The sequence below is a fragment of the Piliocolobus tephrosceles genome, chromosome 7, assembly GCF_002776525.5.
Source record: "Piliocolobus tephrosceles isolate RC106 chromosome 7, ASM277652v3, whole genome shotgun sequence".
Lineage (NCBI taxonomy): Eukaryota > Metazoa > Chordata > Mammalia > Primates > Cercopithecidae > Piliocolobus > Piliocolobus tephrosceles.
In genome coordinates this window covers 66,913,397-66,925,879 of record NC_045440.1, presented here as the reverse complement: position 1 = coordinate 66,925,879, position 12,483 = coordinate 66,913,397, and the positions used below count along the sequence as shown (strand labels likewise).

Genomic DNA, 12,483 nt, shown 5'->3' with positions numbered 1-12,483 from the left:
AACAAAATGAAGGCAGAAATAAAGATGTTCTTTGAAACCAATGAGAACAAAGATACAATATACCAGAATCTCTGGGACACATTTAAAGCAGCGTGTAGAGGGAAATTTATAGCACTAAATGCCCACAAGAGAAAGCTGGAAAGATCTAAAATTGACACCCTAATATCACAATTAAAAGAACTAGAGAAGCAAGAGCAAACACATTCAAAAGCTAGCAGAAGGCAAGAAATAACTAAGATCAGAGCAGAACTGAAGCAGATAGAGACACAAAAAATCCTCCAAAAAATCAATGAATCCAGGAGCTGGTTTTTTGAAAAGATCAACAAAATTGATAGACCAATAGCAAGACTAATAAAGAAGAAAAGAGAGAAGAATCAAATAGATGCAATAAAAATTGATAAAGGGGATATCACCACTGACCCCAGAGAAATACAAACTACCATCAGAGAATACTATAAACACCTCTACACAAATAAACTAGACAACCTAGAAGAAATGGATAATTTCCTGGACACTTACACTCTCCCAAGACTAAACCAGGAAGAAGTTGAATCCCTGAATAGACCAATAACAGGCTCTGAAATTGAGGCAATAATTAATAGCTTACTAACCAAAAAAGGTACAGGACCAGACAGATTCACAGCCGAATTCTACCAGAGGTACAAGAAGGAGTTGGTACCATTCCTTCTGAAACTATTCCAATCAATAGAAAAAGAGGGAATCCTCCCTAACTCATTTTATGAGGGCAACATCATCCTTATACCAAAGCCTGACAGAGATACAACAAAAAAAGAGAATTTTAGACCAATATTCCTGATGAACATCGATGCAAAAATCCTCAATAAAATACTGGCAAACCAAATCCAGCAGCACATCAAAAAGCTTATCCACCATGATTAAGTGGGCTTCATCCCTGGGATGCAAGGCTGGTTCGACATACACAAATCAATAAACGTAATCCAGCATATAAACAGAACCAAAGACAAAAACCACATGATTATCTCAACAGATGCAGAAAAGGCCTTCGACAAAATTCAACAGCCCTTCATGCTAAAAACTCTCAATAAATTTGGTATTGATGGAATATATCTCAAAATAATAAGAGCTATTCATGACAAACCCACAGCCAATATCATACTGAATGGGCAAAAACTGGAAGCATTCCCTTTGAAAACTGGCACAAGACAGGGATGCCCTCTCTCACCACTCCTATTCAACATAGTGTTGGAAGTTCTGGCTAGGGCAATCAGGCAAGAGAAAGAAATCAATGGTATTCAGTTAGGAAAGAAGAAGTCAAATTGTCCCTGTTTGCAGATAACACGATTGTATATTTAGAAAACCCCATTGCCTCAGCCCAAAATCTCCTTAAGCTGATAAGCAACTTCAGCAAAGTCTCAGCAAAATCAGTGTGCAAAAATCACAAGCATTCTTATACACCAGTAACAGACAAACAGAGAGCCAAATCATAAATGAACTCCCATTCACAATAGCTTCAAACAGAATAAAATACCTAGGAATCCAACTTACAAGGGTTGTAAAGGACCTCTTCAAGGAGAACTACAAACCACTGCTCAGTGAAATAAAAGAGGACACAAACAAATGGAAGAACATACCATGTTCATGGATAGGAAGAATCAAAATTGTGAAAATGGCCTTACTGCCCAAGGTAATTTATAGATTCAATGCCATCCCCATTAAGCTACCAATGACTTTCTTCACAGAACTGGAAAAAACTACTTTAAAGTTCATATGGAACCAAAAAAGACCCTGCATTGCCAAGACAATCTTAAGTCAAAAGAACAAAGCTGGAGGCATCACGCTACCTGACTTCAAACTGTACTACAAGGCTACAGTAACCAAAACAGCATGGAACTGGTACCAAAACAGAGATATAGACCAATGGAACAGAACAGAGCCCTCAGAAATAATACCATACATCTATAGCCATCTGATCTTTTACAAACCTGACAAAAACAAGAAAAGGGGAAAGGATTCCATATTTAATAAATGGTGCTGGGAAAATTGGCTAGCCATATGTAGAAAGCTGAAACTGGATCCTTTCCTTACTCCTTATATGAAAATTAATTCAAGATGGATTAGAGACTTAAATGTTAGACCTAAAACCATAAAAACCCTAGAAGAAAACCTAGGGAATACCATTCAGGACATAGGCATGGGCAAGGACTTCATGACTAAAACACCAAAAGCAATGGCAACAAAAGCCAAAATTGAGAAATGGGATCTAATTAAACTAAAGAGCTTCTGCACAGCAAAAGAAACTACCATCAGAGTGATCAGGCAACCTACAGAATGGGAGAAAATTTTTGCAATCTACTCACCTGACAAAGGGCTAATATCCAGAACCTATAAAGAATGCAATCAAATTTGCAAGAAAAAAACAAACAACCCCATCAAAAAGTGGGCAAAAAGTGAACAGACACTTCTCAAAGAAGACATTCATACAGCCAGCAGACACATGAAAAAATGCTCATCATCACTCACCATCAGAGAAATGCAAATCAAAACCGCAATGAGATACCATCTCACACCAGTCAGAATGGCAATCATTAAAAAATCAGGAAACAACAGGTGCTGGAGATGATGTGGAGAAATAGGAACACTTTTACGCTGTTGGTGGGACTATCAACTAGTTCAACCATTGTGGAAAACAGTGTGGCGATTCCTCAAGGATCTAGAACTAGAAATACCATTTGACCCATCCATCCCATTACTGGGGATATACCCAAAGGATTATAAGTCATGCTGCTATAAAGACACATGCACACGTATGTTTACTGTGGCACTATTCACAATAGCAAAGACTTGGAATCAACCCACATGTCCATCAGTGACAGACTGGATTAAGAAAATGTGGCACATATACGCCATGGAATACTATGCAGCCATAAAAAAGGATGAGTTCATGTCCTTTGTAAGGACATGGATGCAGCTGGAAACCATCATTCTCAGCAAACTATCGTAAGAACAGAAAACCAAATACTACATGTTCTCACTCATAGGTGGGAATTGAACAATGAGATCACTTGGACACAGGAAGGGGAACATCACACACCGGGTGCCATTGTGGGGAGGTAGGGGGAGGGATAGCATTAGGAGATATACCTAATGTAAATGACAAGTTAATGGGTACAGCACGCCAACATGGCACATGTATACATATGTAACAAACCTGCACATTGTGCACATGTACCCTAGAACTTAAAGTATAATAATAATAATAAAGAACATTATGCTAAGTGAAATAAGCCAGATACAAAAGGACAAATATGATACCAATTATATGAGACATCTATGGTGGTTTGCAGGTAATAGAGGAGGGAGAATGGGAAGTTACCGTGTAATGGGTACAGACTTTCAGTGTGGGATAATAAAAAGAACTCTGTACATGGATGGTGGTAATGGAAGCACAACAATAGGAATGCCCTTCCTTAATCCACTGACCTATACACTTAAAATGGTTAAGATGGAAAAGTTTATGTCATATATTTTTGATCAAATTTTGTAAATGCTTTTTAAAAAAGCAGTGTGGTGTTTAGTTAGTTTTACTATTATATTTAAATTTTCTACAGACATTGTACCTCCTTATTGCCTGAACTCAAGGCTGTCCACACCCATACCCACCTACTGGTGTTTGCCTAGATTTGGATCAAGTTACTTAACTTCTTGGAGTCTCAGTTTTCTTACTTGCAAAGTAGAGATAATTTCTCCAAGGAATTATTGAAAGAATTAAATTACTGCCCTTGGCATATAGTAAATGCTTTGCAATGTTTTGTTGTTGTAGTCACACTTAAATGATTTTTAGGTGCCCTAATATCAATTAAACCAAAGAAGTGGTTTTTTAAAAATTGGTTGAACTAGAAACTGGCATCATGATAAATGAATGATATTTTAGGAGAGAATTCTGACAGTATGTAATCAAGTGCAGTGTGTCATTTAGACCCACTATCTATTTCACTTTGGTGAACATTAGTTTTATGAGGACCCAGGCCCATCCCAAGGCTTCTACTAATCACCCAACCTCAAGCAAGCATCCTGCCCATCCTTGACATCAATAGGAGTCAGCCCTGTTGTTTTAAGATGCTTTCTTAGACTAAATAGCACCTGAGTGTCAAGGAACCTGGAGGGTACTGAGCCACAAAACCAGCAACCTGAACAACATCTTCTTGATCTGCCTCTAATCTCTTGACAAACGTTGGAGGTTGAAAGTAAGAGTGGAGAGGTATCAACAGTGTTTAATCTTTAAGCCTTCATCTCTGTAAAGTTATAAAGATAATTTTTACCATAATTTTTTAATGGAATCTATTAATTCTCAGAGGTAGCTCCTGCTTCTGCATCATGAAGGAAGTTGCACTTGTTCCCGCAGAAACAGGATATCATTGACCACATCTGACAAGACAACACAGCAAGGAAATGGAGCACCTTCGGTAAGTGCACTAGATCAGCTACTGCTACAAAAGTTGAAAAAGAATAACAAGAAAGAATTTAAAAGCTGATATATATGTACAGAGCACACAACAAACAAAATAATTGCTGCAGTTTTCAGTTCCAAAATGACTAGAAACTTAATATCCTTTTGATTTTAATATTCCTTGGTTGTAGGGAATAATTTTTTCTCACCCCAGCATAATAGGCAAGCTATTTAAAACATTAAATTCCATTATAAATGATGACTACTGATGGGGATCCTGGGATCTGGTTGCGGTCATTATCACCAGAATTTTATAGGAAAATTATTTTTTTCTAAAGAGAATTTTTTTTTTTTAAATATTGAGACCTGTTATTCAAAAGAAAGTAAAGACAAGTGATGTAAAGAGGATTAGATTCTTATTTGACACACTATAAATAAATAATCCACAGAGACTATGGGCAGAAGTTTTTGGACTGAAGGTCATTTTAGAAGGCTGCCATTTGAATGACAAAGTGGGGTTTTTCAGCCCATCTCCAACAAAAACACACATCATTTTTCCTAAATCCTGGTGGAGGTGTAGGGGGAAATTTTTGAAGTGTAACTCAAGTTCGAATAGACAGAAATCATGTGATCTTAATTAGGTACAGGAGTCTTACTAACAAGAAGAAAGTGAAGGAAGAAAGGCAGGAAAGAAGAGTGGGGAGAGAGAAGGAGAGAAAGAGAGGGAGAGACATTGAAAGAGACCTAAACTACATTTTCAATCTTTTCTATTCAAATTTTGGTCCAAGAACTGCAGCACAGCATCACCCAGAGCTCGACAGAAGCCCAGGCTCTCAGCTATCCCCATCCCCCACCCTCCAGCCAAGACTGGGGAGTCAGCGCCTGCATTTTCGCAAGCTCCCCAGGTGGTCTGTAGCAGACTGAAGTGCCAGTAGCACTGTCTTTCAGCACTATGCCAACGCCAGACAGTGGCAGGGATTCAACCACACTCTGCCCCACATAAGGAGGTTGACAGAACCCAGAGAGGGCCCAGGGATGGGCCCCAGGCCAGGCATTTGGGGAAACACAACAGGAGGCACAGCCCAGGGATCTGAGACTGTGCCCAGCGACCTGGCTGGAAAGCAATCCCAAATCTTTCCCACTCTGAGAACTCTGTGTGGTTAGAAATAATCTCTGGAAGCCAAAGGGCTAATTGACACATTCCCTGTGTGCCTGTCTGGCTATCAGGGAAGCCTCTTTGTTGTGAATTCTGTCACTTCCTGTCACAAGAGGGCTTTGGAACTGAAGTTATTCTTGAGAGCATCAGGTAAAATTTTTGAATTAAAATAAAACCAGTTGGCCAGGCGCAGTGGCTCCCGCCTGTAATCCCAGTACTTTGGGAGGCCAAGGCGGGAGGATCACCTGAGGTCAGGAGTTTGAGACCACCGTGGCCAATATGGCAAAACCCCGTCTCTACTAAAAATACAAAAGTTAGCCGGCATGGCAGCTCGTGCCTGTAATCCCAGCTACTTGGGAGGCTGACGCAGGAGAATCGCTTGAATCCAGCAGGCGGAGGTTGCAGTGAGCCGAGATCGCGCCACTGCACTCCAGCCTGGCGACAGAGTGAGACTCCGTCTCAAAAATAAATGAATAAAACCAGTTGACAAAGGAAGCTGTGCTGAAGTAATAGAGATTTTACAATAGGAAGGAGCACATGAGAGGGCTCCTGACTTCTTGAGATGCGACTGTCACCAAAGAATAGGCGGGACTTTATCAGAGGCAGAGCCCCTGCTGGCTACTCCAAGAGGCAGGTCTACCTCAAATCCTGAACTCATAAACCTACTAGTGAGTGCTGAGTACCTCCTCCAGCAGCCTCATACAGGGAGATGCCAGGAAGAACCAACAAGCCCTGCCCATCCTAGTGGACACAGCTATTATACCACTGGTAATCCATTTAGACCCAAAAAAAGGAAAATAGTAGAGGACTGTGAAAAGAATGATTCTTCAGCAGGTGTATTCCCAATCCAACACTCTGTTACAGCCAAGATAAATAAACTGAAGTTCTGCTGGACAAGAAACGATATCAGTACAACCTAAAATCGTTTGCCAGAAAATATGAAAATATAGAATCCTCTCTTTTCTGGAGGGTAGTCTTGAAGTCTCTCACCAGAAGAACGTATGCCCAGAGCAGGGACAATGGAGCCCACTGAGCAATGCAAGTTGGGCTTTATTGTCCAAGTAACCACACCTGCGGAATGGGACATGCTTTGTTTGCCCTAACCCAAGGCCAGATTTTTTTTTAGTTAGAAAAAAAAAATGGTTTTAAGTAAGAATGTTATGCAAGGGATAGAGTGGCGGGAATCGTAGAGGAAGATCACGTCCAACAACCACAGTACACCACAAGTTCTTGGAACCTGCTGCTGCCTTCATATTTGGCACTAACCAGCCTATTGTCCTGTCTAGACAAGTGCTACAGGCTGAGTAAACAAGGAATTGCTGCATAAAGGCTCTATTCATCCAGAATGAAAAATGTGTCAATGTGCAGCCTTTTAGAGTCCAAGGGGGCCTTTGTACAGAGAAAGAACTATTTACAGTCACTTTGGCTTTCAATTAGTATTCACTTATTAGTGTTACAAAATTTAAAACCCATCTGCCTTAAATTTTAAGTGCAATTTACAAGACTTTTTATTTTATTTGAAATTCTAATAAAATATGAGTCACTTTCAGTTATTATTTTATTAATACCTGATTAACTTAAGCTGAACAGGCTAAATTCCTTTTAATAGCCATTACCATTTACAAAGTTAGTTAATTCCTCAAGTTCTTAGTCATTTTCATAAGTATTTTAACTATATTTGCAAATTTCACATATTTAAGTTTTTCTTCTAGGAGTTCAGACGCTTAAAGGGTAAACTAAACATTCCTTACAAGCACTACAATTTTATAATCTAATAAATTAGACTATAGGTAGATAGATAGATATTGATATAGATATCTTAATGCACCACATGCTGACCACATACACTAACGGTGGTCATCCCATAAGATTAAAATGGAGTTGAAAAATTCCTATTGCCTAGTATTATCCTAGCCATCGTAATATCATAAGGCAACACATTACTCATGTATTCGTGGTGATGCTGGGGTAAACAAACCTACTGAGCTGCCAGTCCTATAAAAGTCTTGCACATACAATTCTGTACAGTAGATAATACTTGATAATGATAATAAATAATTGTTAATGATTTACATATTTACTATATTTTTACTGCTATTTTAGAGTGTGCTCCTTCTACTTAGAAAAATAAAAAACTTAACTGTAAAACAGCCTCGCGCAGGTCCTTCAGGAGGTATCCAGAAGTTGTTGTTATCACAGGAGGTGACGGTTCTATGCATTATTGCCCCCAAAGACCTTCCAGTGTGACAAGATGTGGAGGTAGATGACCATGATATTGATGACCCTGACCCTGTGTAGGCCTAGGCTAATGTGTGTGTTCGTTTCTTAGTTTTTAACAAAAAAGTTTAAAAAGTAAAATAAAATAAGTTTTAATTTTAAAAGCCTAAAGAATAAGAATATAAAGAAAGAAAATCTTTTCATACAGCTGTACAATGTGTTTGGGTTTTAAGCTGTGTTATTATAAAAGTTAAAAACATTTAAAGGTTTTTAAAGTAAAAAAGTTACTGAATGGGACACGCTTTGTTTGCCCTAGTCCAAGGCCAGATTTTAGTAAGCTAAAGTTAATTTTTTATTGAGGAAGGAAAATTTTTAAAAATAAATTTAGGGTAGCCCAAGTGTATAGCATTTACAGAATCTACAGTAGTATACAGTAACATCCTATGCCTTCCCATTCACTCACAACTCACTCACTGACTCATCCAGAACAACTTCCAGTCCTGCAAGCTCCATTCATGGTAAGTGTCCTATACAAATGTACCATTGTTTATCTTTTATACCATATTTTAATTGTATCTTTTCTATGTTTAAACATGTTTAGATACACAAATACTTACCATTGTGTCATAATTGCCTCCAGTATTCAGTATAGTAACGTGCTGTATAGGCTTGTAGCCTAGGAGCAACAGGCCATACCATCTAGCCTAGGTGTGTAGTAGGCTCTGCCATCTAGGTTTGTGTAAGTACGCTCGATGATGTTCACACAATGATGACATCACCTAACAATGCATTTCTCAGAAAATATCTCCCTTGTTAGTTCAACCACTGTGAAAGACAGTGTGGTGATTCCTCAAGGATCTAGAGCCAGAAATACCATTTGACCCAGCAATCCCATTAGTGGATATATAGCCAAAGGATTATAAATCCTTCTACTATAAAGACACATGCACACGTGTGTTTATTGCAGAACTATTTACAATAGCAAAGACTTGGAACCAATCCAAATACCCATCAATGATAGACTGGATAAAGAAAATGTGGCACATATACACCATGAAATATTGTGCAGTCACAAAAAAGGATGAGTTCATGTCCTTTGCAGGGACATGGATGAAGCTGGAAACCATCATTCTCAGCAAACTAACACAGGAACAGAAAACCAAACACTGTGTTCTCACTCATAAATGGGAGCTGAACAATGAAAACACAGGGAGGGGAACGTCACACACTGGGGCCTATCAGGGATGGGAAGAAAAGGGAGGGAGAGCATTAGGACAAATACCTAATGCATATGTAGCTTAAAACCTAAATGAGGGGTTGACAGGTGCAGCAAACCACCATAGCACATGTGTATCTTGTAACAAACCTGCACGTTCTGCACTTGTACCCCAGAACTTAGAGTATAATAAAATAAACTTAAAAGAAAAAAAGAAAATATCCCCATTATTAAAAGCTATTCATAATATTAGCCAAATTCTTATGCCTATCAACTTAGAATTATGTCTGAAATTAGTAATGTAGGTAAAACCAAAATCACAGAGGTAATCTGTCAGCTTCTCCTTAAGGATTATACTTTAAATAACAAGTATAGGAGATTACCCCCAATGCTTACCTATTCTTGAACTTTACACAAAAATATTATTTGTGGGTTGGTTATTTTATTATATTTAAATTTATCTAAAACACCATATAGTTAAGAAGACACCATTCTGGACAGAGGTGGAGTTGTAACATCCCAGGCAATTAATGAGATTGTGCTGACCGTGACTATGACCACGAGATGGTTGATTATCACTTACATATTCAGGGCAGGATGCAAGCCCTAAGCATACATGCTTACAAAGGCAACAGCTGTGGCAAGAGACAATCTAAGATTGCATTCTTCAGATGGGCTCAGTTTTATAATACCTATTCCCTGGGTTTGTTTCACCTTCACCTTACTTTTTTCACAGTTGTAGCTTGATTTTGGTGGATGGAATTCTACAAACCACCTTTTCCCTCCCTTCTTAACCCTGGTGAAATTAAACTAATCCCTTTATTGCATGATGAGTCTGCATTCTTTTTAGATGTTTCTCAGACCACAGCTCTCAAGCCCTCTGAATGTCATTCCTTGGATCATGAATTCCTCTCAAATTCTCCACGGGGCTCTGTGACCCCAATTCTAAAAGCCATACTTTTGACAAAATGTTACACCAACCCATTAATACACTCTAAATAAAACCTCTGAATACCTGCAGGCAGATCACTAGAGAGGTTAAGAACACAAATCTGCACCATATACCAGCTCTGTGGCCTTGAGCTGTGTGGCGTAAGGAATGCCAACCCTAAATGTTTAAGCCTATGTTCCTCAGGTTTTCTGTTACTGGTTTCTAGACGCAATTCTAGTTTAAACAGGCAAGTCACTTAGTCTATGCCTCAATTTCCTCATGTATGAAATAAATATACTAACGGCCTCTACCTCATTAGATTGCAAAGATTCATCTCAAATAATAAGAGAAGAATCTAGTACATTGTAAATACTCAGGGATGCCTACCATTGTCATGGTGATCACCACCATCATGACAGGCACAAGACGAAGGATGACAAGTGTGGAAAGGATATGCGGTATAATTATGCTTACCTAGTGCCAAAAGTAGACCAAATACGGGTCTCCACTATTTAATTCATACAAATATACCAGTTATTATAACTGATGTAATTATAATGTATTGGTTCTTCTACCAGAACGTAAGTGAATTGTGTAAACTTTGCTCAAACATTGCTATTTTCCCAATACTGCTGTAGTCTTCTGGGAGGGTGTGTCAGTACATAGCTGCTGGAAGTTTGCACATACTAAAGGAGTGTATTTCATTTTCATTTTATTTTTCATTATATTAATACATATACGGTAAAGAAAATGTGTAAAAGAAGTAAGAGATTAATTGTTAAGACTTTGCTTATTTTCTTTCTGTTTTTTCTCTTTTAATACATAAAATGTATATATTAAAAACTCATACATATGTGATACACAAAATTGGGACACAATGAAATATTTTTCAATTGTACTTTTGTCAGTTGTTATATGACCATTCTCTCATGTCAATTGTTGTTTTGACTATTCTCACATGAAAAGATACTCTATATCCTCAGCCATCAGGGAAATGCAAGTCACAGTCACAATATGATACCATTTCATAGTCACTAGAATGGCTATAATAAAAAAAATACAGGTAGCAAGTGTTGACAAGGATGTGGAAAAATTGAAATCTCTGTACATTGGTAGTGGGAATGTAAAATAGTGCAACCACTTTGGAAAACAGTCTGACAATTCCTTAATGTTTAAACAGAATTACCATATGGCCCAACTGTTCAGCTTCTACATATATACCCAAGAGAATTGAAAGCATGTCTGCATGAAACTCTCACATGAATGTTCATAGCAGCATTATTGATTGTAGCCCAAAAAGTGGAAACTATCCAAATGTCCATAAACTGATAAATGGATAAACTAAAAGTGATCTATCTATACAGCGAAATATGATTCAGTTTCTGCAATTTGGCATAGAAGTCGCATTTGCTTCCTTTTAAAGATATTTCCAATTCCTTATTCTCACAAGAAGAACAAGAAACAGAAACTTACATTCCATCTCTGATGAATCTAGAAAACATCTGTAACCCCCAAACCACACTATATTGGGGGGAAATTGGATGGAGGAATGGTAAATGACTTAGCAGAACACAGGTAGGTCAAATCTAAGTGCCTGCAGAGGTGATGGCAGCCAGAAGCAAGCCGATCAACCCATAGGATCCCAGAGTGGCTCAGAAAGTGGAGACATCAGCACTGTAAAAAGTAAGGGTAAGTAGGTATCAATAGCCAGGAGATTATCTCAAAATCTGTAAAAGGAAAAATTGAGTCTCATATCCTCATTCCCATTTCTCTTAGCCTGGTGACCACCCCTCTGGAAAAATTTGAACCAGAGAGGATATTAACAAAGAGAACAGAGGCATGAAGTGCTAGAGTGAAAACAGGATTTTAGGTGAAAGCCTGAATACTAAAGCTCAAGAACCCTGCCAGCCTCCTTCCTCTGTCCAGCTCAAAACATGAGTGGCCAAGTTTATATTTTCCAGCAGGGGACTGAAAGATTTGAAACTGACCACACACACCAAAGTCTTTTAGCTATTGACATATGAGATCCACAGTGAGAAAGCAGGCTGGCCACCCCTCTACAGCAGAATGTCTCAGTCTGAGCACCGTTGATGTTTTGGACCAGATAATTCTTTGTTGGTGGGGGCTCTCCTGTGCCTTGTAGGATGTTTAGCGGCATCCTTGACCTCTGCCCATTAGATACCAGTAGTATTCTTTGCCCAGTAATGACAGTCAAAGATGCCTGGGGTGCGGACACCAGGCACAAAATTACCTTTAGTTGAGAACCACCATCCTACCATAAAGCTCATCAGTATGCCAGTCCTCCACAGGGAGTTTCTAATAGCTTTATAGCATATCACCAGTTCTTTGAGCATAGTCTGTGACACAAAAGACAGAGACCAAAACAAAAATAAACTGTAACTAATATCCTCAGACAAATTAAAAAATATTTTGCGTATTCAAACAAAAACTGTATTCTATGCAATAGAAACAGAGAAAAAGAAAATATTTATTTATTTATTTATTTATTTATTTATTTATTTATTTATTTATTT

General features: G+C 38.4%; 1 long non-coding RNA gene across 1 annotated transcript in view; it reads left to right on the top strand.

The window, feature by feature from the left end:
* The first annotated feature begins 4,115 nt into the window (after window positions 1-4,115).
* LOC111549263 overlaps window positions 4,116-12,483 on the top strand; it is an 11,671-nt gene continuing 3,303 nt past the window's right edge. Inside the window, exons 1-2 of the long non-coding RNA XR_002733660.1 lie at window positions 4,116-4,240; window positions 4,335-4,445. This is a non-coding gene — a long non-coding RNA (uncharacterized LOC111549263). The remainder of the gene's footprint in view (window positions 4,241-4,334; window positions 4,446-12,483) is intronic.